The 23,943-nt window shown below is 42.7% G+C and overlaps 1 long non-coding RNA gene across 1 annotated transcript; it reads right to left on the reverse strand.

Moving 5' to 3' along the window:
* Nucleotides 1-17,525: 17,525 nt before the first annotated feature.
* Nucleotides 17,526-22,600, reverse strand: LOC129817052 (uncharacterized). The gene is made up of 3 exons (XR_008753650.1): nucleotides 22,339-22,600; nucleotides 19,698-19,902; nucleotides 17,526-19,445 (listed from the first exon to the last, which is right to left on the reverse strand). It is a non-coding gene; the product is annotated as an uncharacterized LOC129817052 (long non-coding RNA).
* Nucleotides 22,601-23,943: the final 1,343 nt, after the last annotated feature.

Raw genomic sequence — 23,943 nt, forward strand, 5'->3', positions numbered from 1 at the left:
CCTCTGATTGAGAACCATATTAAGGTAGGCTGTTCTCACTTTTTGTTTGTGGGTGATTGTTCCTGTGTCAGTGTTTGTACCACACGGGACTGTTTCGTTTTGTTCGTTCGTGTGTTCCGTCCTGTTCGTGCGTTCATGTGTTTTGTTCTCAAGTTCAGGTCTGTTCACGTCGTTTGTTATTTTGTAGTTTGTTCAAGTGTTTTTCGTCTTCGTTTAAATAAACGTGATTATGTCTTTAAACTACGCTGCATATTGGTCCGATCCTTGCTCCTCTTCAGATGAGGAGAAAGACGAGCGTTACAGTTATGTACTTGAAAATGTATAAATTGACCAATTAGGCACATTTGGGCAGACTTGATAAACATTTTGAATAGAAATGCAATGGTTCATTGGCTCTGTCTAAAATTTTGCACATAAACTGCTGCCATCTAGTGGCCAAAATTACACTTAGAGTCCTAAGTCTCTTGCGTTTCAAAGATGATGAAAAAAAATAATAGAAAATGCATGTTTTTTTCTTTGCATTATCTTTTGCCAGATCTAATTTGTTATATTCTCATACATTAATTTCACATTTCCATAAACTTCAAAGGATGGCAGGTAGCCTAGTGGTTAGAGTGTTGGACTTGTAAATGAGAGGTTGTAAGATCAAATCCCTGAGCTGACAAGGTAAGAATCTGTTGTTCTGCCCCCAAACAAGGCAGTTAACCTGCTGCCATTGAAAATAAGAATTTGTTCTTAACTGACTTGCCTAGTTAAGTAAAATAAAAAATGTTATCAAGAATATGTATAACCTTGCTTCAGGTCCTGAGCTACAGGCAGTTAGATTTGGGTATGTTGTTAAAGGCAAAAAAGTTCAGATTCTTAAGAGGTTTTGAACTCGGACATCTAAAAATTAATGAAGTCAAACACAGACAACACATCTCGCTCACGTGACACATCAAAGTCGCCCTGAATAAAGCCCTGATCATCCACATACCTGACGATTACTGACAACTGTAAGCAGACTGGTGGCACCATAGGTCCCAGAACGGTGGGGTGAGTTTTTCCTTATATGTTAACCTAACTAAGAAAACTCTGGGCACTATAAGGTGTGACAGTTATTCATCAGTTGTAAAAAGGTTTTATATGGGCTACGAAGGGACTAGTCTTTCCTAATCAGGTCACATGGTTATAAAATATTCCTTAAAAAAACTCCTGGCCCTGGGGGGGATTAAAACCCTGTCAATCTGCAGCTACCTTATATTTGTTGATATAAATTATATTTAGACCAGATGAGAAGGAAGATTTCCTCTGCCCAGACATATAGACAACAACTGATACTCAGTAGAACTCACAGGGCTGAGCTTGCTTTATGTATGTTTGCATCATGCAGGCCTATGCAACTGTAGGTCTTATTATATTGATTGATTAATTCCAGTGAATCATTCTGAATTAAAACGTATAGGCAGCCTAGCCAGCCCAATTTTGAATATAAACAAAATTTGATCACATACACATTTTCTCGTGACACACAAATAGACGGTAAATACATAACATTACCAATTAGTTAACCCTGACCAGATGGACAAGGTGCATAAGCTGTATGGAGCTGCTCTTATTAGTAGCCTACAGTTGATCAGACTGAAAAATAGTCTTGTTTTCATCCCATACAGCATGTCAGATCTCTAATGTTTAGGTGTAGCCCAGGCTGCTGCTACATTTATGTCATGAGTTTTTGCTTGTGTCTGTCCGGAGTGATTGTGTTATCATCTTTGCTAAATTAATACTGGAGTCTATTTGAGTGCACAAGACAAAATGCGCTGCGTCAACGGCTCTCCTTAATCTAACTTTTAATGGATGATGCGATGGAAGCTATCAAATCATTCGGAAACATTTGACATCCCAGAAAAGACAGAAGAAAGTTCCATATTTCAGCAAGTAAAGCAACGTAACATGCAATTACCTCTGCAAGCTCCATGTAGTTGCCCTTGTTGGAGGAACTTTCCCTCTCGTCATGTCCTATAAAAGCTATTTATTGCATGGACAAAAACGCAGTGGTGTTAATAAGCAGCTTGATAACATCCCTGTTTCTTCTAGCTTGTGTTGCACTAACTGGACACAAAATCCAGTTCTAAACCCAATATTTTTTTTTACAAAAATGCTAAACTATCACTCTTCAATCTCTATCCAACAATGTCACCAAAATTCTCAACACATAGAACCCCCATAATGCTCTGTGGTACAATCCGAATACAACACACTATTCTCTGATCCTAATTTTATGATTGGATGGAAAAAATTTCAGTATATACTGCCGTAGCATTGATTGGTTGGAGGATGTCCTCCGGAAGTGGTCATAATTGCCATGTATGTCTATGGAAGGGGGTGAGGCCTACGAGCATTCTAGGTTTTGAAGTCAGTGTAGCCAGAGGAGGACGGAAACTAGCTGTCCTCCGGCTATACCTGTCACGATCGTGTGGCGGATTAATGGACCAAAATGCAGCAGTTGGAAAATAAGCCATCTTCCTTTATTATACCACGAAGATGAACAAGACACAAAAACACTTTAACAAAACAACAAAACGACCGTGAAGCTACAAACGTTGTGCACATACAAACAGGCTACAAACGTTCTTACATAGACAATTACCCACAATCAATGAGAGCCTATGGCTACCCTAAATAAGGCTCCCAATCAGAGACAACCGAAATCAGCTGTCTCTAATTGGGAACTCATTCAGGCAACCATAGACTCTCCTAGATAACTAACCAACATAGACAACTCTAGACATATACACTCAACACAAAACCATCTACTACACCCCATAACCCCTTTACCAAATAAACACCCAAAACCAACAAAACATAAACATTCCCCATGTCACACCCTGACCTAACTAAAATAATAAAGAAAACAAAGAATAATAAGGCCAGGGCGTGACATAACCCCCCCCTTGAGGCGCGAACTCCGGGCGCACCATACACAGTCTAGGGGAGGGTCTGGGTGGGCTCCCCTCCACGGTGGCGGCTCCGGCTCTGGTCGTAGTCCCCACGTCACCACAGTACCTAACCACCTCCTAGGCCTCCTCCAAACGACCCCCCTCCACATTAACCCCATTGTATTAAGGGGCAGTTCCGGACTAAGGGACAGCTCCGGACTAAGGTCCAGTACCAGGGTAAGGGGCAGTACCAGGATCAGGGGCAGTACCAGGGTAAGGGGCAGTACCAGGGTAAGGGGCAGCACCAGGGTAAGGGGCAGCACCAGGGTAAGGGTCCGGACTGAGGGACTGCAGCTCCGGACTGAAGGACTGCAGCTCCGGACTGAGGGATGGCCCATGGCTGGCTGACGGATCTGGCTGCTCATGGCTAGCTGACGGATCTGGCTGCTCATGGCTAGCTGACGGATCTGGCTGCTCATGGCTAGCTGACGGATCTGGCTGCTCATGGCTAGCTGACGGATCTGGCTGCTCATGGCTAGCTGACGGATCTGGCTGCTCATGGCTGGCTGACGGATCTGGCTGCTCATGGCTGGCTGACGGATCTGGCTGCTCATGGCTAGCTGACGGATCTGGCTGCTCATGGCTGGCTGACTGATCTGGCTGCTCCTGTCTGGTTGGCGGCTCTGGCAGATCCTGTCTGGTTGGCGGCTCTGGCAGATCCTGTCTGGTTGGCGGCTCTGGCAGATCCTGTCTGACGGACGGCTCTAGCGGCTCCTGTCTGGCTGGCGGCTCTAGCGGCTCCTGTCTGGCGGACGGCTCAGTGGGCTCATGGCAGACGGGCGGCTTTGCAGGCTCATGGCAGACGGGCGGCTTTGCAGGCTCATTGCAGACGGATGGCTCAGATGGCGCTGGGGAGACGGATGGCTCAGATGGCGCTGGGGAGACGGATGGCTCAGATGGCGCTGGGGAGACGGGCAGTTCAGTCATTGCTGTGCAGACGGCAGACTCCTGCCGGCTGAGGCGCACTGTAGGCCTGGTGCGTGGTGCCGGGACTGGTGGCACCGGGCTGGGGACACGCATCTCAGGGCTAGTGCGGGGAGCAGGAACAGGGCATACTGGACCCTGGGGACGCACATTAGGCCTAGTGCGTGGGGCCGGAACTGGTGGTACCGGACTGGGGACACGCATCTCAGGGCTAATGCGGGGAGCAGCAACAGGATGCACAGGACTCTGGAGACGCACAAGAGGCTTAGTGCGTGGTGCCGGAATTGGTGATACCGGGCTGGAGACACGCACCATAGGACGAGTGCGTGGAGGAGGAACAGGGCTCTGGAGACACACTGGAAGCCTGTTACGTGGTGTAGGCACTGGTGGCACTGAACTGGGGCGGGGAGGTGGCGCCGGAAATACCGGACCGTGCAGGCGTATTGGCTCCCTTGAGCATTGAGCCTGACCAACCTTACCTGGATGAATGCTCCCCGTTGCCCGACCAGTGCGGGGAGGTGGAATAACCCGCACCGGGCTATGTAGGCGAACCGGGGACACCATGCGTAAGGCTGGTGCCATGTAAACCGGCCCGAGGAGACGCACTGGTGGCCAGATATGTAGGGCCGGCTTCATGACATCCGGCTCAATACTCAATCTAGCCCTGCCAGTGCGGGGAGGTGGAATAACCCGCACCGGGCTATGCACACGTACAGGAGACACCGTGCGCTCTACTGCGTAACACGGTGTCTGCCCGTACTCTCGCTCTCCACGGTAATTACAGGGAGTAGGCGCAGGTTTCCTACCTGACTTCGCCACTCTCCCTTTAAGCCCCCCCCCAAAGAAATTTTTTGGGTTTTCCCACAGGCTTCCTACCGCTTCGTCGTGCTGCCTCCATTCGCCGGTATCCCTCCTCGCACTGCGCCAGAGAATCCCAGGCGGGCTCCGGCACTCTCCCTGGGTTGATCGCCCACCTGTCGATCTCCTCCCACGTAGTGTAACCCAGATCCTTTGTAGGTTCCTTTTCCTGCCTCCGAGCTAGCTCCTCATATCGCCGCCTCTCTGCTTTCGCTGCCTCCAGCTCAGCTTTGGGGCGGTTATATTCTCCTGGTACCTCCCGGTCTAAAATTTCCTCCCATGTCCATAAATCCTTGTATTGCTCCTGTTGCCGCTGGTCATGCCGCTTGGTCCTATGGTGGGTAATTCTGTCACGATCGTGTGGCGGATTAATGGACCAAAATGCAGCAGTTGGAAAATAAGCCATCTTCCTTTATTATACCACGAAGATGAACAAGACACAAAAACTCTTTAACAAAACAACAAAACGACCGTGAAGCTACAAACGTTGTGCACATACAAACAGGCTACAAACGTTCTTACATAGACAATTACCCACAATCAATGAGAGCCTATGGCTACCCTAAATAAGGCTCCCAATCAGAGACAACCGAAATCAGCTGTCTCTAATTGGGAACTCATTCAGGCAACCATAGACTCTCCTAGATAACTAACCAACATAGACAACTCTAGACATATACACTCAACACAAAACCATCTACTACACCCCATAACCCCTTTACCAAATAAACACCCAAAACCAACAAAACATAAACATTCCCCATGTCACACCCTGACCTAACTAAAATAATAAAGAAAACAAAGAATAATAAGGCCAGGGCGTGACAATACCATGGTGCTACCCCAGACAGTTCTGTTGAATTTACTGTAGACCTTCATTGCAAAACAGTGTACTTGAATCAATTATTTGGTGACATATTAATTAATTTAGTACAGTTTTATCGAAAAAGGATGACTTTTTTAATGTTTCACTATTTTTATTTTTATTACATTTCACTGAGGAGGATGGTCCTCCCCTTCCTCCTCTGAGAAGCCTCTAATGTTGTGTACAGAATATATTAATAATATACCTTGGGATAGAGGAAGTCTTTGTGTGTGTGAGTCATGATCAGGAGAGGATACTGCATGTTCCTGTTTCACCCTCCCTTTGTGCCTTGTTATCAGTAGAAAACAACACAGACGATCAGCACAATTGTGGAATATAAAAATACTCCCCTTCTGAATAATGGGTAGGCTCGAGAGTTTTTCCACACCATGTTACCTGACCAGAAAAAACTCCGGGCCCTACATAACATATGCTTAATACTGTAGCCCTGTATCTTCTGGATGATCTTTCCAAAGAAGCTCAACGGTAGATGAGCTGTCAAATAATAATTGATCAGGAAAAACATTTGTTATGTTTCAGAACCCATGTTGATGGCCATGTTCTGACATACTGTATGCCAGTTTGTCTAATGTAGACTGCTGATGGTAGCCAACTGAAACCTATAATCACCCCTGGGGATTCAATAAAGTACATTCATTCAAGCACACCCCTCTCTAGGGCTCATATTTACCATGTAAGTGGCTCCAGTTCTCAATCCTTTGGATTCTGAAGTGCCATTGATCATTTCCGTTGCGTCACCCAATGAAAACACAAATAATTACTGCAGCAAGCATAACCGTGGCAATGAGACGGTGCCTTTCAACCTGGCGCTATAATTACACCTCAATTTGGCGCTACGGCAACCCGCCATTGTGTCTAATAAACAGGCGGTTTGATTTTATTTTTTTATTTTAATTAACGGCGGTCTCGCAGGAGAGGGACAGAGTGACATTAAACACTTGGGGATGCTAGAGACTAATTACTCTACCACCACCAAATAATGAGCCAATTAATTAGGTTAAACATGGAGTCACATTATTGGTCGAATCCTGTGGTTGCTTTGTGGTGTTGTTATCTCTGGCCGACATCTGTGTGTTGTGCACTTATGACGTGGGTTGCAGTATTATGACAGCATTTTAAGAAATGTATATTTAAATGTATTAATCTTGCATCTTGTCTGTCTGTCCGTCCATTCGTCTATGTCTGTCAGTCAATTGTATTTCTTATCATAGAACAATCCAACAGTCAATTCCACCCCGGGTGCTTGGATTTTAAAAATAAATGTTGAATGGAATTTATTTGCACTTTCCTTTTTCCAAATTTTTATAAGAGGATATTCTGCTGTGGCTTTCCCAGAACTGAAAGAGGCAGAATTGTCCTGAACAAAGAAGGATATGTCATACCACACACTCACAGAGAGAGCGAGAGAGCGAGAGAGAGAGAGAGAGAGTACCTTGACAGCTTTTGAAATACTCTAGTTTAGCCTGTTACGACATTAAGAAGCAGCATTGCCCTTTCTATTCAAAGAGATGTCAAGAACACTCAGGAAAAGGTCCATGGTGTGGGATTTTAATTTGAGCCGGTTTGCTACAGGAGGAAAATATTCCTACAGCGACAGGAAATGTAAATGATTAAGTGGATTATAATTCATGGACATTTCTGTATGAGTTGCTACATTTTTCGTAAGGGGAAATCAAGTCTGAAATTTGATTTCCCCTTAAGTGGAAACTGGAAATAAAAAATTCAGAAGCATTTTGGAACCTCGAATACACTACACAGCAAATTGTCCGGTGTTGGTTTTTCAGTGTAACATTTATAGTGTTGATTGAGGAGTAAAATTCACTCTGTTTTAGACTGTGTTGTCCAGTGTTGGTGTTAGTAACCAAAGTCATTGTTTTACACTGTGAAGAGTAAAACAGTGTCATCATGATCATATTTCCCAGCTTGCTATTCAGAGATTTTTTTAGGATTGCTTTTAATATCTGGGTTTTTGCATGTACGTTGATTGATTAATCTTAAGCTACACCAAGATAAATAACATACATTTTTCCAGACGAATCCAGTCAGTTAGTTAGATTTAGTGCGCCCTTTACTGAAATGGTTGTTCCGGTTTAAACAGTGTTCCCAACCTTGGTAATCATTCTGAATGCAGGTTGAGGGTGAATAAAAAATTCCAACTGTTGGATATCCTAATTCTGGCTTGATTCCAAAAGGAATTACACATCACATTGACAACCAGCTTAATTTGATTTTCAGGCCTGATGTGTCCTGTAATTCGTAAAACAGGATTTTCCTTTCACCACTGTGTTAGGGGAAAACATGGACATCAAAGTAAGGTCTTAAGATATATGTATTGTCATAAAGTATATTTTTCTATGATAACATTTGCCTAGGTACTCATTTGGTGAAAGCCACAGGCCTATAAAAGGAAAGAATTCTACAGAATTCTTTCTCTCTGTCTCTGTCACAAACAAATACAGTGATTGGTGGTAACTCTGCAATTCAAACGAAAAGAAAAGGCAAAATTGGGAAATATGCAAATTAGGCTTTACCCCATATAGTGTTAAAACAATACCCCAAATCACTTACTGTAACAGTTTTTGCATAACACTAATTTAAGTTAACTCTAGATTAACACTGGTGTTGAATATAGATAACACTAAGTGTTAATTACCCCACAGTTTTACACTACGAAGTGTTACATTAACACTCAAAATATAACATTATAATCAGAGTACTTTTTACCCTCTGTCAAGTGGGACCATATGTACTCTGAGATAGTGCTAAAATTAACTCTTTACGTGTTGATTTAACACTGCAAAAATTGTTGTATTGCAGGAAAGTTCTCCTCCAACAGGTTGATCAAGAACATTTTCTGAGAACATTTCTATTACTTGAAAAGCAACATACTTATCTTATTCTCAGATAGGTATGTTCCCATACCCAATTGTGCAGAAACTGAAAAAAGTTTGAAGGAAGATAAAATCTGCAACTATGTATTCCCTAGCTACGGTGTTTACAATCGAGGATTTTCTCTGCATTGAAGGTCCTCAAGAACACAGTAACCTCCATCATTCTAAAATGGAAGAAATTTGGAATCATCCAAGACTATTTTTAGAGCTGGCCGCCCAGCCAAACTGAGCAAATCAGGGGAGAAGGGCCTTGGTCAGGGAGGTGACCAAGAACCCGATGGTCACTGACAGTGTTCCAGAGTTCCTCTGTGGAGAAGGGAGAACCTTCCAGAAGGAGAACCATCTCTGCAGCATTCCATTAATCAGGCCTTTTTGGTAGAGAGGCTAGACATAAACCCACTCAGGAAAAAACTTCAAACTGTAACCAGTACCTGCAACATGGATCAGGTTGTCAGTCAACCTACCAGGATAGTTAGAGCTGTCATCAACATGTATTGATCACATCTTTACTAACGCTGCAGATATTTGCTTTAAAGCAGTATCCAAATCCATAAGATGTAGTGATCACAATATAATAGCCATATCTAGAAAAACCAAAGTTCCAAAGGCTGGGCCTAATATAGTGTATAAGAGGTCATACAAGAAGTGTTATAGTGATTCATATGTTGATGATGTAAAGAATATTTGCTGGTCTGTGGTGTGTAATGAGGAGCAACCAGACGCTGCACTAGATGCATTTATGAAACGACTTATTCCAGTTCCTAATAAGCACGCACCCAAACTAGGCGTCCCGCTAGCGGGACAACTTCGGGTGAAACTGGAGGGTGCGCAATTCAAATAAATAATCATAAAAATTATGGATATTAAACATTTAGGAACATACAAGTGTCTTATATCGGTTAATTTCTCTGCGATAGGTGGCAGTATTTTCACGTCCGGATGAGAAGCGTGTCCAAAGTAAACTGCCTGCTACTCAGGCCCAGAAGCTAAGATATGCATATTATTAGTATATTTGGATAGAAAACACTCTGAAGTTTCTAAAACTGTTTGAATCATGTCTGTGAGTATAACAGAACTTATTTGGCAGGCGAAACCGCAAGGACAAACCATTCAGAATTGTTTTGGAGGTCACTCTCTTTTCAATGGGTTTCATTGGGAATCCAGATTTCTAAGGGACCTTCTTGTAGTTCCTATCGCTTCCACTGGATGTCAACAGGTTTTTCCTTTGAGAAATGAAGAAGTAGCACTGTTCAGAATGAGGCTCGAGGGAAGTGTACTCTTTGTTAGACGCGTGTGACCTGAAAGCTAGCTACACTTTGTTTTCCTCCGGTATTGAACACAGATCATCCCGTCTTCAATTTTATTGATTATTTACGTAAAAGAATACCTAAAGTTGTATTACAAAAGTAGTTTGAAATGTTTGGACAAAGCTTAAAGGTAACTTTTGTAGTCATGTTGCGCGAGTTGGAACCAGTGTTTTTTCTGGATCAAACGCGACAAATAAATGGACATTTTGGATATATATCGATAAAATTAATTGAACAAAAGGACCATTTGTGTTGTTTATGGGACATATTGGAGTGCCAACAGAAGAAGCTTGTCAAAGGTAAGGCATGATTTATATCTTTATTTCTGCGTTTTGTGTCGCGCCTGGAGGGTTGAATTAGGATTGTCTGTGTGTGTTTACTAGAGTGCTGTCATCAGATAATAGCATCATTTGCTTTCGCTGAAAAGCCTTTTTGAAATCTGACACATTGGCTGGATTCACAACAAGTATAGCTTTAATTTGGTGTGCTGCATGTGTGATTTCATGAAAGTTTAATTTTTATAGTAATTTATTTGAATTTGGCGCTCTGCATTTTTACTGGATATCCCAGAGAGTTTAATTAAAAGCTTGAATTCTTGTTAATCTAACTGCACTGTCCGATTTACAATAGGCTTTACAGTGAAAACATGCCATGCGATTGTTTGAGGACAGCGCCCCACATCAAAATATGTTTTCCACGAGCACAGGTTTCATAAATTCACAAATTTAAATAGCGATTATTCACTTACTTTTTGAAAATCTTCCTCTGATTTGTCATCCAAAGGGTCCCAGCTACAACATGTAGTGTTGTTTTGTTAGATAAAATCCTTCTTTATATCCCAAAAAGTCAGTTTAGTTGGCGCCATCGATTTAACCTGTCTAGGACTGCCCCCCCCCCACCCCCACTGAAAAGAAAGAGCCGCGAAATTCAAAACAAATACTTTTTTAAAATATTTAACTTTCACACATTAAAGTCCAATAAAGCTAATGAAAGACACAGATCTTGTGAATCCAGCCAACATGTCCGATTTTTAAAATGTTTTACAGGGAAGACACAATATGTAAAGATGTAAATCTATTAGCTAAACACATTAGCATAATCCACCATCTTTTCTTTGTCCACCAACACCAGTAGCTATCACCAATTCGGCTAAACTAAGATATTGATAGCCACTAACCAAGAAAAAAACTCATCAGATGACAGTCTGATAACATATTTATGGTATAGGATAGGTTTTGTTAGAAAAATGTGCATATTTCAGGTAGATGTCATAGTTTACAATTGCACCCACCGTCACAAATGGACTAGAATAATTACATAGAGCAACGTGTTTACCTAATTACTAATCATCAAACATTTCGTAAAAATACACAGCATACACTAATCGAAAGACACAGATCCTGTGAATACAGACAATATTTCAGATTTTCTAAGTGTCTTACAGTGAAAACACAATAAATCGTTATATTAGCATACCACATATGCAAACGTTACCAGAGCATTGATTCTAGCCAAAGAGAGCGATAACGTAAACATCGCCAAAATATATTAATTTTTTCACTAACCTTCTCAGAATTCTTCCGATGACACTCCTGTAACATTATATTACACAATCCATATACAGTTTGTTCGAAAATGTGCATATTTAGCCACCAAAATCATGGTTAGACAATGACAAAAGTAGCTCAGCTGGTCAGAAAATGTCCTGCACCATATTAGACAGTGATCTAGTCTTATACATAAATACTCATAAACTTGACTAAAAAATACAGGGTGGACAGCGATTGATAGACAATTTAATTCTTAATACAATCGCGGAATTACATTTTTTAAATTATCCTTACTTTTCAATACAGTTTGCGCCAAGCGAAGCTACGTCAAACAAGATGGCGTCCTAAGCCATTAACATTTTTCGACAGAAACACGATTTATCATAATAAATTGTTCCTACTTTGAGCTGTTCTTCCATCAGAATCTTGGTCAAAGAATCCTTTCTTGGGTCTAATCGTCTTTTGGTCGAAAGCTGTCCTCTTGCCATGTGGAAATGCCCACTGCGTTCGGCATGAACTGGAAACCTGCCCGGCGCTTCAAAGTGTCTCAGAAATAAATGTCTCAAAATCGCACTAAACGGGTATAAATTGCTATAAAACGGTTTAAATTAACTACCTTATGATGTTTTTAACTCCTATAACGAGTAGAAACATGACCGGGGAAATATTACTCCCTACACTAATGCTTGGAACAAGTGCGGGTCGGTGGCCACCGCGCGCCTGACGCAGCTGGAAAAGAGTTCCTACCTACAGGTTTTTTTTATTTATAGTGGCTGTGATTGGGCAATCGACACCATTCAAATCGTCATCACGTAAAGGCATCCAGGGGAAGACGTAAGCAGTGTCTGTATGCTCATAGCTATAACAGTGGCCTTTAAACTGACTCCAGATCAGGGGCCAAAATGTGTGAAATCTGACTCCATGTCAGGGAAATTGCTGTAGAATGAGTTCTGTTCCATTAATGAAATGTAAACATTAAAGTACTGATACAATAGAATACAATTTGTTAACATTATCTGTGTTAAGTTAAAGAACAGAGACTGTATTTCATTAATGATTCAGCTCTACTTCTCCTCTTATTCTTTTCCCTTCACATCTTTTAAATCTGCACCCTCTCATACCCAACGCTAAAATTCTTACCAGAGACAAAATTCCAACGCCTATAGAAACTATAGACTGTTTTCTATCCAATAATAGTAATAATATGCATATTGTGCGATCAAGAATTTGGTAGGAAGCCGTTTAAAAAATTACACGATTTACATAAATAGTGACAACAGCACCCCCTAGCCTCAACAGGTTAAGTAATCCGCTCGTTCAACGTCTAGAGAAACGAATCTATAAAGCTACCACTAAACTTTGTTAAAACAAGTCACAATGTATTTCTATTTAATCCTCAGATACCCTAAAATGTAATTAACCTGTTTGGGCTGCAGGGGCAGTATTGAGTAGCCAGATAAAAGGTGCCCATTTCAAACGGCCTCGTACTCAATTCTTGCTCGTACAATATGCATATTATTATTACTATTGGATAGAAAACACTCTCTAGTTTCTAAAAACGTTTGAATTTTATCTGTGAGTCAAACAGAACTCATTTGGCCAGGAAGTGGAAAGTCTGAAATCGAGGCTCTGTTCTACTTCCTGCCTATAAATGGGCATAATACGTATTAGTATACATGCACTTCATAGACCTTCCCCTGGATGTCAAGAGGCGGTGAGAGAAGAAATTGAGTGTTTATCTTGGTCTGAAGTGGAATACAAGCTCTTTGTATGACGTGTCCCCCATTTCCTGTTTTCTGGAGAGCGCGAGGAGGTACCTGGATTTGCCTTCTGTTTAGCTGCCGTTATGGACGACCAATATCTCCGGCTTTGATTTTATTTGATACATGTGACCATATCATCGTAAAGTATGTTTTTTCAATATAGTTTAATCAGATTATTGAAATTTTTTCGGGAGTTTTGCCGTGTTCCGTTCTCTGAGTTTGTTGACGATGGAGAGATTCGCGCCACTTGGCTAGTGCGCTTGCTAATTCAAGAGGGAAAGAGGCCGTTCTAAATCCAAACAACGATTGTTCCCGACAAAGGACCCCTTGTCCAACATTCTGATGAAAGATCAGCAAAAGTAAGAAACATTTTATGATGCTATTTCATATATCTGTCGTACATGTGAACTAGTTGTCGGCGCCCAACTTTTGGGTACTCTAGCTGTACCGAAGCTGGATGTCGTAATGAAGTTCTTTTTTAGAATTCTAACACGGCGATTTCATTAAGAACTAATAGATCTATCATTTTCTATACAACATGTATTTTTTAGTTATGTTTATGAATAGCTATTTGGTCAGAATATGTGTGTCAGAAAAAGTGTCAGAAAAATATCCGGACGTTGTGGAAAAAGTAGCTACGATAGCACAATGTATAACCACTGATTTCAGCTTTAAATATGCACATTTTCGAACAAAACATAAGTGTATGTATAACCTGATGTTATAGGACTGTCATCTGATGAAGAATATCAAGGTTAGTCAAAAATTATATATCTTGTACTGGTTTGTTACGATCACTAACCTTTTGCTACTGGGAAATGGCTATTGTTGTAAGCTAATATAACGCTATATTGTGTTTTCGCTGTAAAGCACTTAATAAATCGGAAATATTGGCTGGAATCACAAGATGCCTGTCTTTCATTTGCTGTACACTATGTATTTTTCAGAAATGTTTTATGATGAGTAATTAGGTATTTGACGTTGGTGTCTGTAATTATTATGGCTGCTTTCGGTGCAATTTCTAATTGTAGCTGCAATGTAAACTATGATTTATACCTGAAATATGCACATTTTTCGAACAAAGCATAGATTTATTGTATAACATGTTATAAGACTGTCATCTGATGAAGTTGTTTCTTGGTTAGTTTGGTTGGTTCTTGGTTAGTTAGGTTGGCTTTGTGCATGCTACCTGTGCTGTGAAAAATGTCTGTCCTTTTTTGTATTTGGTGGTGAGCTAACATAAATATATGTGCTGTTTTCGCTGTAAAACATTTTAAAAATCGGACATGTTGGCTGGATTCACAAGATGTGTACCTTTCATTTGCTGTATTGGACTTGTTAATAATGTGTGAAAGTTAAATATTTAAAAAATATATATTTTGAATTTGGCGCCCTGCACTTGAGCTGGCTGTTGTCATAAGTGTACCGACGTCGGTTAAAAACAGTTAAAAACAGTCAAATGTTATGTTTCACCAGTCTGAACGACAACATGGATAATGTAGAGCTGGCTGGGTTTGCCATGCATTGGTAGGACAGAACAGCTATGTCTGGTAAGATGAGGGGTGTGTATGTTTGTCAATAACAGCTGGTGCGCAACATGTAATATTAAAGAAGTCTCGAGGTAGTGCTCGCCTGAGGTAGAGTACATCATGATAAGCTGTAGACCACACTATCTACCAAGAGAGTTTATCTACAGTATATTAATCGTAGCCGTCTACGTACCACCACAAAACGAGGCTGGCACTAAACAAGGTGTATAAGGCCATAAGCAAACAGGAAAATGCTCACCCGGAAGCGGCGCTCCAATTGGCCGGGGACTTTAACGCAGGCAAACTTAAATCCATTTTACCTCATTTCTACCAGCATGTCACATGTGCAACCAGAGTGAAAAAAAACTCTAGACCACCTTTACTCCTCACACAGAGACACATACAAAGCTGTCCTTTGCCCTCCATTTGGCAAATCTGACCATAATTCTATCCTCCTGATTCCTGCTTACAAGCAAAAACTAAAGTATGAAGTACCAGTGACTCGCTCAATACAGAAGTGGTCAGATGAGGCGGATGCTACGCTACAAGACTGTTTTGCTAGCACAGACTGGAATATGTTCCGGGATTCATGCAATGGCATTGAGGAGTATACCACCTCAGTCACCGGCTTCATCAATAAGTGCATCAACAACATCGTCCCCACAGTGACTGTGTGTACATATCCCAACCAGAAGCGAGCTCTAGCTAAATGCTAGATCTGCCGCTTTCAAGGAGAGGGACACTAATCCGGACACTTATAAGAAACCCCGCTATGCCCTCAGACGAACCATCAAACAGGCAAAGCGTCAATACAGGACTAATATTGAATTCTACTACACCTACTACACTGATGCAATACTAATGTAGCAGGTCTTGCAAACTACTATGGACTACAAAGGGAAACCCAGCCGTGAGCTGCCCAGTGACGCAAGCCTACTAGACGAGCTAAATTCCTTTTATGCTCGCTTCGAGGCAAGCAACACTGAAGCATGCATGAGAGCACCAGCTGTTCCGGATGACTGTGTGATCACACTCTCCTTAGCCGACGTGAGCAAGCCCTTTAAACAGGCCAACATTCACAATGTTGCGGGGCCAGATAGATTACCAGGGCATGTAATTAGAGAATGCGCGGACCAACTGGCAAGTGTCTTCATTGACATTTTCAACCTCTCCCTGACCGAGTCCGTAATACCTATATGTTTCAAGCACACCACCATATTCCCTGTGCCCAAAAAAGCGAAAGTAACTTGCCTAAATCACTACCGCCCCGTAGCACTCACGTCGGTAGCCATGAAGTGCTTTGAAAGAATGGTCATGACTCACATCAACACCATCATCCCGGAGACCCTAGACCCACTCCAATTCGCATACCGCCCCAACAGATCGACAGATGACACAATCTCAATCACACTCCACACTGTCCTTTCCCACCTGGAAAAAAGGAATACCTATGTGAGAATGCCTTTTATTGATTACAGCTCAGCGTTCAACACCATATTACCCACAAAGCTCATCACTAAGCTAAGGACCCTGGGACTAAAAACCTTCCTCTGTAACTGGATCCTGGACTTCTTGATGGGCCGCACCCAGGTGGTAAGGGTGGGCAGCAACACATCTGCCACGCTGCTACCCACAGGGGTGTGTGCTTAGTCCCCTCCTGTACTCCATGTTCACCCACGACTGTGTGGCCAAACACAACTCCAACACCATCATTAAGTTTGCTGATGACACAACAGTCTGATCACCAACAACAATGAGACAGTCTATAGGGAGGAGGTCAGAGACCTGGCAGTGTGGTGCCAGGACCTCAACCTCTCCCTCAATATGAGCAAGACAAAGGAGCTGATCGTGGACTACAGGAAAGGCGGGCCGAACAGGCCCCCATTAACATCGACGGGGCTGTAGTGGAGAGGGTTGAGAGTTTCAAGTTCCTTGGTGTCCACATCACCAACAAACTATCATGATCCAAACACACCAAGACAGACCTGAAGAGGGTACGACAACACATTTCCCCCTTCAGGAGAATTAAGATTTTTGACAAGAGCATCATGACCTTTTTCATCACCGCCTGGATTGGCAACTGCTTGGCATCCGGCTGTAAGGCGCTACAGAAGGTAGTGCGTATGGCCCAGTACATCACTGGGGCCAAACTTCCTGCCATCCAGGACCTATATACTAGGTGGTGTCAGAGGAAGGCCCCCAAAAATTGTCAAAGACTCCAGTCACCCAAGTCGTAGACTTGGTACCACCAGGACTATTTACATTGACACCCCCCCCCCCCCCCCCCCCTGTTTTTACACTGCTGCAACTCGTTGTTTATCTATCCATAGTCACTTTACCTCTACCTACATGTACAAATTACCTTGACTAACCTGTACCCCCGCATATAGCCTCATTTTTGTTATTTTATTTTCTATTTTTTAGTAAAAATTTCACAGTTAGGTCAACTACACCTGTTTTATTCGGTGCATGTGACAAATCCATTTTTATTTGGTTAACGTCATAAGCCTACTATTGACTGGTAGAGTGAAGGAGAGGAACTCTTGAACCCAGATTAGAGGAACCCCCTCTGTGTCCCAACATTTATTGTGTGCATGTGTGTGCACGCGCGTGTAAGCGTGTGTAAGCGTGTGTGTCTGCACGCTCGTCTGGAAAGAGTTGAGCCATCTGTGGTCTTGTACAGTCAAAAAAATGATGGGCTGAAAACAACCCATTTGGTATTGTGCCAGTTGGGTTGCGTGAATAAGCCAACATGTTGGGTTGTTGGGAGTAATAATGACAATTTTAAAAGCTTCTATTAAAATCTATATAAATCAGACTCAAACAACAATTGACTCAATCCTGAAGCAATTATCAGCAGAAAAAATATTAGACACTCAAAATATTTGTGCGGAGAAAAGTACCAGATATGGCTTCCCCATAGAACTTTGTTAATCCTTCTGGGACAAAGTCGCAACCCTATTTACTCAAATGACAACACACGTCACTCAATTCAACGCGTCCTAGTTCCATGTATCAAACATTTATCTCAGTTATATTAAAACCAGGAAAATCTTGAGTCCCCTGCATATTACAGACCCTTCAGTTTAATAAATAGCAACAATAAAATAACAAAACTCATAAACAGAATGTCAAAAGTATTACCAGAATTGATTCATATTAAATAGAACATAGTTAATTAAAAATAGACACAAACAAATACAAGTTTCTGTATAATACATTATACTAAAAAACAAGATGTAGACTTATTTAAAAGGGCTGTTGATGCAGAAAAGGCTTTTGATCATCTTGAATGTTTTTTTTCTCCAAATTTGGAAGTCTTCAACTTTCCAGCCAAAATAATACATTTCATAAAACTATACGTTTTGGGTTTATTCCTTTTTGCGACAGTGTGCGGGTCCTATGCACCTGGAACAAACACTATTCAGTAGTAATGGCCTAATCATTTAAAAAATATTATATAAATATCCTAAAGCAAATATTCACACAAATAATACATGTGTAATATATGTGATGAATCTGCTTCAGAAAGGGGCACAAGACAGGGATGTTCTCTCCCCTCTCCTGTTTGCACTGGCAATTGAACCGCTTTCAGAATTAAATAGACAGATTTCAGAATTATACATGACGAACCACAGATCTCAGAAACTTCACAAAGGGCCTTTTACTTGGGAGAGTAGTATCCCATAGCCAGATAGCATAAGCTATAAATTATCGTTCAGTTTGCTCTGTATGACGAGGTTCTACTTCTCGTTCTTGGTACTTTATAGTACCAAAACATTACCTCATCCAATGGCGTATATCAATTTTCAACTTTAGATTCTCCCATCTCAAATACACACCCTCCTGGACAAGCTCACTGAGGGGAGTGAGCCTCTAGGTCATATACTAGGTCAAGATAAGTTCAACATCAGAGGTGTAACACAATGGTTCCAGACACTGTCATACTCCTCCCCCCAATGGGAAAAGGAGGGTGACTGGCGTACAGACATTGTGGAGCCCTTCACAGGGTTCAACAGATACATTCACATATGAAGACAATGTTCAAACCTGTTCACATATGAAGACAATGTTCCATTCTGATATTCTGCATATTACCAGACATGTAAAAGACAAGCCTGACCTCTCCCCGCTCTGGGCTCCAAGTGACTTTTCACTAGAGAAGAAAGGAAAATGCAACTGCCAACAGTATAGTCCAAAAAGAGACATTCTAATGACAAGTATCTCACATAAGCATATTATGAAAGTAAATAAAACATCTTATTTATCTATGTTACCGAACTAATTCTGATTCAGCTACGACATTGTAAATAAGAATTTGTTCTTAACTGGCTTGCCTAGTTAAATTTTAAAAATAAACATAACAAGTGTCAATAAACATATAAACTAAACATACATCTAAACTTATTTGCTGATGATCTTCTGATGTACCTGACTAATATTGAGAACTCAATGCCCCCCTTGTGAAGTTATGAAATTGTCCAAGGTGACATTTCTCCCCTTGCCAACCTAAGATCTCCGACACTCGCTCACCTTATAAGAGCACAAGGCCAGACACAGGTGGCAGATGGTTTGAGTCTTTGATATATATTATATTCCAAAATGGTAGGCAAGAGAATGGTCGTGGACAGGTAAAAGGTCAAAACCAGTTCAGAGTCCAGCAGGTACAGTGTGGCAGGCAAGCTCGAGGTCATGGCAGGCAGAAACGTCAGGCAGGTGGGTAGAGTCCAGAAACAGCCAAGGGTAAAAAATGTGAGGACTAGTAAAAGAGAATAGAAAAAGCCAGAGCATGGGAAAACACACTGGTTGACAAGACGAACTGGCACAGAGAGACAGAAAACACACTGGTTGACAAGACGAACTGGCACAGAGAAACAGAAAACACAGGGATAAATACACCGCGGAAAATAAGTGACACCTGGAGAGGGTGGAGACAATCACAAGGACAGGTGAAACAGATCAGGGCGTGACAGTAACCCCCCTCCTCTAGGCGTCCTACCTGGGCGCATACCTGGCAGACCGGGGTGTCGGCGGTGAAAACCGGAGATGAGGACCAGGTCCAGGATGTCTTTAGCAGGAACCCAACACCTCTCCTCCGGGCCAGAACCCTTCCAGTCAACCAGGTACTGGAAACCCCTGCCCCGTGGTTAAATACTCAGGAGGCGTCTCACCGTAAACGCTGGCTGGCCAACGATGACATGGGGGGAGGGATGGGCCTACAAAACAGAAGACATGTGAGACAAGGGCTTAATCCTGGAAACATGAAAAGTAGGGTGAACACGGAAAGTACGAGGCAACAGCAGGCGGACAGCAATGGGACTAGTGACTCTAGAGATGGGAAACGGATCAATGAAACGGGGGGACAGTTTGCGGGACTCTACCCGAAGAGGCAGGTCCCGAGTGGACCACCATACCCGCTGCCCGACAGCGAGGAGTCCGGTGGCGGTCGCTTGTTGGCGATACCTGGAGGTGGTCTTGAGAAGAGCCGTCCGAGCTCTTCTCCAGGTACGCCGACAGCGGTGCACAAATATCTGGCCTGAAGGTATGTTGACCTCAACCTTTTGCTGTGGGAAGAGTGGGGGCTGATCCCCTTCGAATGCACCATGGAGTGATAGTCCAGTAGCCGAGCAGGGGAGACTGTTCCTGGCATATTCCACCCAGACCCGTTGCTGACTCCAGGTGGTGGGGTTACTGTCAACAAGTCACCGGAGTGCCGTCTCCATATCTTGATTGGCTCGCTCCGACTGGCAGTTCGATTGGGGATGAAACCCAGATGACAGGCTGGCTGATGAACTGATAAGAGTGCAGAATGCCTTACAGAATTGTGAAGAGAACTGAGGACCCAGGTCCGAGACAATGTCAACCGGGAGTCCAAGGATTCGGAAGACATGCTGTACCATAAGCTGGGCCGTCTCCTTAGTTGAAAGTAACTTCGGAAGAGGGATGAAATGGGCGGCCTTGGACAGTCGGTCATCCACCGTCAAGATGGTGGTGTTGCCATCTGACGGAGGAAGCCCAGTAATAAAATCCAGGAAAATATGAGAACAGGGGCAATGAGGGACAGGGAGTGGCTGTAGGAGGCCAGATGGAGCTTAACGCGGAGTCTTGCTTTGCGCTCACACCATGTATGCGGCGTTGAAGAAGAAAAACCAGAGTTCAATAAGTACCAGGATGACAGGTAAGCCTGGAAGAGTGAGCCCAATCCAGGACCTGAGACCGGAACGAATCAGGAACAAACAGACGGTTAGCCTGGCCCCCCCTAGGGTCCGACTGGGAAAGCTGTGCCTTGCGGACCAGAGCCTCAATTCCCCATACAACAGAAGCCGCCAAACAAGAGGCAGGGAGGATGGTCTCAGATTCAGAGGGAGTGGCAGTGAAACTGTATTAACGGGATAGAGTGTCCGGCTTCACGTTATTTGACCCTGGGCGGTAGGAGATGGTGAAATTGAACCTGGTAAATAACAGAGCCCAACAAGCTTGCCTTAGGTTGAGGCGCTTGGCAGTGCGGAGGTATTCTAAATTCTTATGATTTGTCCATACCAGAAATGGATGTTCCGCCACGTCCAGCCAGTCTCCACTCCTCCTTTTCCCATCACATACTCAGGAATGACACACACAGCAGACTTAGCATGATAATACTGTCTGAATATTACTGTGTTAGTGTTCATACAAATAACACACATATTTAGTCAAATAAGTTCATGGAAGGATAGCCACAGAATGTACATTTCTAGAAAAACGGGACTGTTCCCAGCTGTAGTTTCGACTTCTAAATGAGAAATACACATTAACTAAATGTTAGCTGCTTCACTGTTAGCTGTTTTCATACCATGTTTCTGATTGTTGCCTAAACCAGCGGCTGAGAAATATGCTACTTGTGGTAGTACTATTGGTCTGCCTTGTGTCTCTGGTCAGGAGCTATGGGGAAATGCCTCTTTTGAAAGAGGGGTGTGTGTGTGTGTGTGTGTGTGTGTGTGTGTGTGTGTGTGTGTGTGTGTGTGTGTGTGTGTGTGTGTGTGTGTGTGTGTGTGTGTGTGTGTGTGTGTGTGTGTGTGTGTGTGTGTGTGTGTGTGTGTGTGTGTGTGTGTGTGTGTGTGTGTGTGCACCTGTACATGTACGTGTACGTGCTGTCTCATGATGTCAGCTGCTCTCCTTTGATGTCCAGAAAAATTCGTACATTATCCAACACACATTCTTATGAAGATCATGAGTTACATTTTTCTATCCTAAGTTATTTTATCACTGACTCTTCAACCGAGCTCTCTTTTTCTCCTCTCAATAGTGTAAACAATGAACCAGACTTTTCTTTGTGTCTTACACACAACTCCTCTGCTTGTCTTGGTTTGTTAGTGGAGACTACTCACTGTGTGTACATTGTGTTTTCCACACGGATTCATAAACACAACCTCAACAGTTGATCTTGTATAGCCAGCTGGTTCATTACAAACAGAACCAAAGTGTTGCTCCTCTTTCAGTCTGCATCAGAAACTATATAATACATGTCCCTACATTGTAAATCTTCTGTGCATCAGAAACTATATAATACATGTCCCTACATTGTAAATCTTCTGTGCATCATAAACTATATAATACATGTTCCCTAAATTGTAAATCTTCTGTGCATCAGAAACTATATAATACATGTTCCCTACCTTGTAAATCTTCTGTAATGCTTAAATGAAAGCAAGCAATTGTCCACATTGACGAGGGCCTGGCACTAAAGACAACCGGTCATTCTGAGTACAGAGAGAAGGAACAAAATGTATCATTCAGCCATTGAAATGATTCACCATGAGCCATTCATTGTTGTTCAGTGTTGTGTGTCGTGTTGTTTCAGCTTTACGACAAGATCAACACCAAGTCCTCCCCCCAGATCAGAAACCCCTCTAGCGATGCTGTGCAGAGAGCCAAAGAGGTGAGCACACACACACACACACACACACACACACACACACACACACACACACACACACACACACACACACACACACACACACACACACACACACACACACACACACACACACACACACACACACACTGATATATTGTTGTGTGCTTGTCACCATGCTTGTGAAGACTTATATGATTGATCACATGATTAACTCTATCGATCACATGCTGCTTCCTATGTACTTCCTAAGCGTTCTTTGGGTACCTGCTGTTTGTTTAACATTTGGTCAATCTCGCCTGGGGTCAGATTTGAAAAGAAACAGATTAAGAAGATATTGACTAGAAGGGTAGTCAATATGGGAGGTAGTCATTTGATCAAGACAGTTTGAAACTACTCAACTAAACTGTCAAACAGTGAGGCCAGGCCCTGTGTTTCATTCCAAAAGGTTTCTACCCTGAAAGAAAAGTGGGCAAGGGCAGTCAGAGTGGGAGATGCCAGTTTTGGAATGGAATGCATTCTATTAGATAGAATACAGTGTGCATTTTGAAAGTATTCAGACCCCTTGACCTTTTCCACATTTTGTTACGTTACAGCTTTATTCTAAAATAGATTAAATTGTTTTTTCCCTCATCAATCTACACACAATACCCCATAAAGACAAAGCAAAAACAGTTTTTGTTGTTTTGCAAATGTATTACAAATAAAAAACTGATATCACATTTACGAAAGTATTCAGACCCTTTAAACAATACTTTGTTGAAGCACCTTTGGCAGCGATTAAAGCCTCGATTATTCTTGGGTATGAGGCTATAAGCTTGGTCACCTGTATTTGGGGAGTTTCTCCCATTTTTCTCTGCAGATCCTCTCAAGCTCTGTCAGGTTGGATGTGTAGTGTCGCTGCACAGCAATTTTCAGGTCTCCACAGATGTTCGTTCAGGTTGAAGTCCGGGCTCTGGCTGGGCCACTCAAGGACATTCAGAGACTTGTCCCGGAGCCACCCCTGTGTTGTCCTGTTGGAAGGTGAACCTTCGCCCCAGTCTGAGGTCCTGAGAGATCTGGAGCAGGTTTTCATTAAGGATCTCTCTGTACTTTGCTCTGTTCATCTTTCCCTCGATCCTGACTAGTCTCTATCCCTGACGCTGAAAAACATCCCCACATCAAATGTGCTACCAGTTCCTGGTTCCCAACATCATAAGTTACTCTCACAGAGTTGAGACGATTGGACATGAAGGCACAGGGATTAAGCTTTTGGTCCTGGACGGGTCGCTGGGAAATAATGGCCCCTACTCCCACGTAGGAAGCCTCCACCTCCACCACAAATGGACGAGTTGGTTCCTAATAGATGAGGATGGGAGCAGTAGTA

This window comes from Salvelinus fontinalis, chromosome 19 (assembly GCF_029448725.1).
Source record: "Salvelinus fontinalis isolate EN_2023a chromosome 19, ASM2944872v1, whole genome shotgun sequence".
Classification (NCBI taxonomy): Eukaryota; Metazoa; Chordata; class Actinopteri; order Salmoniformes; family Salmonidae; genus Salvelinus; species Salvelinus fontinalis.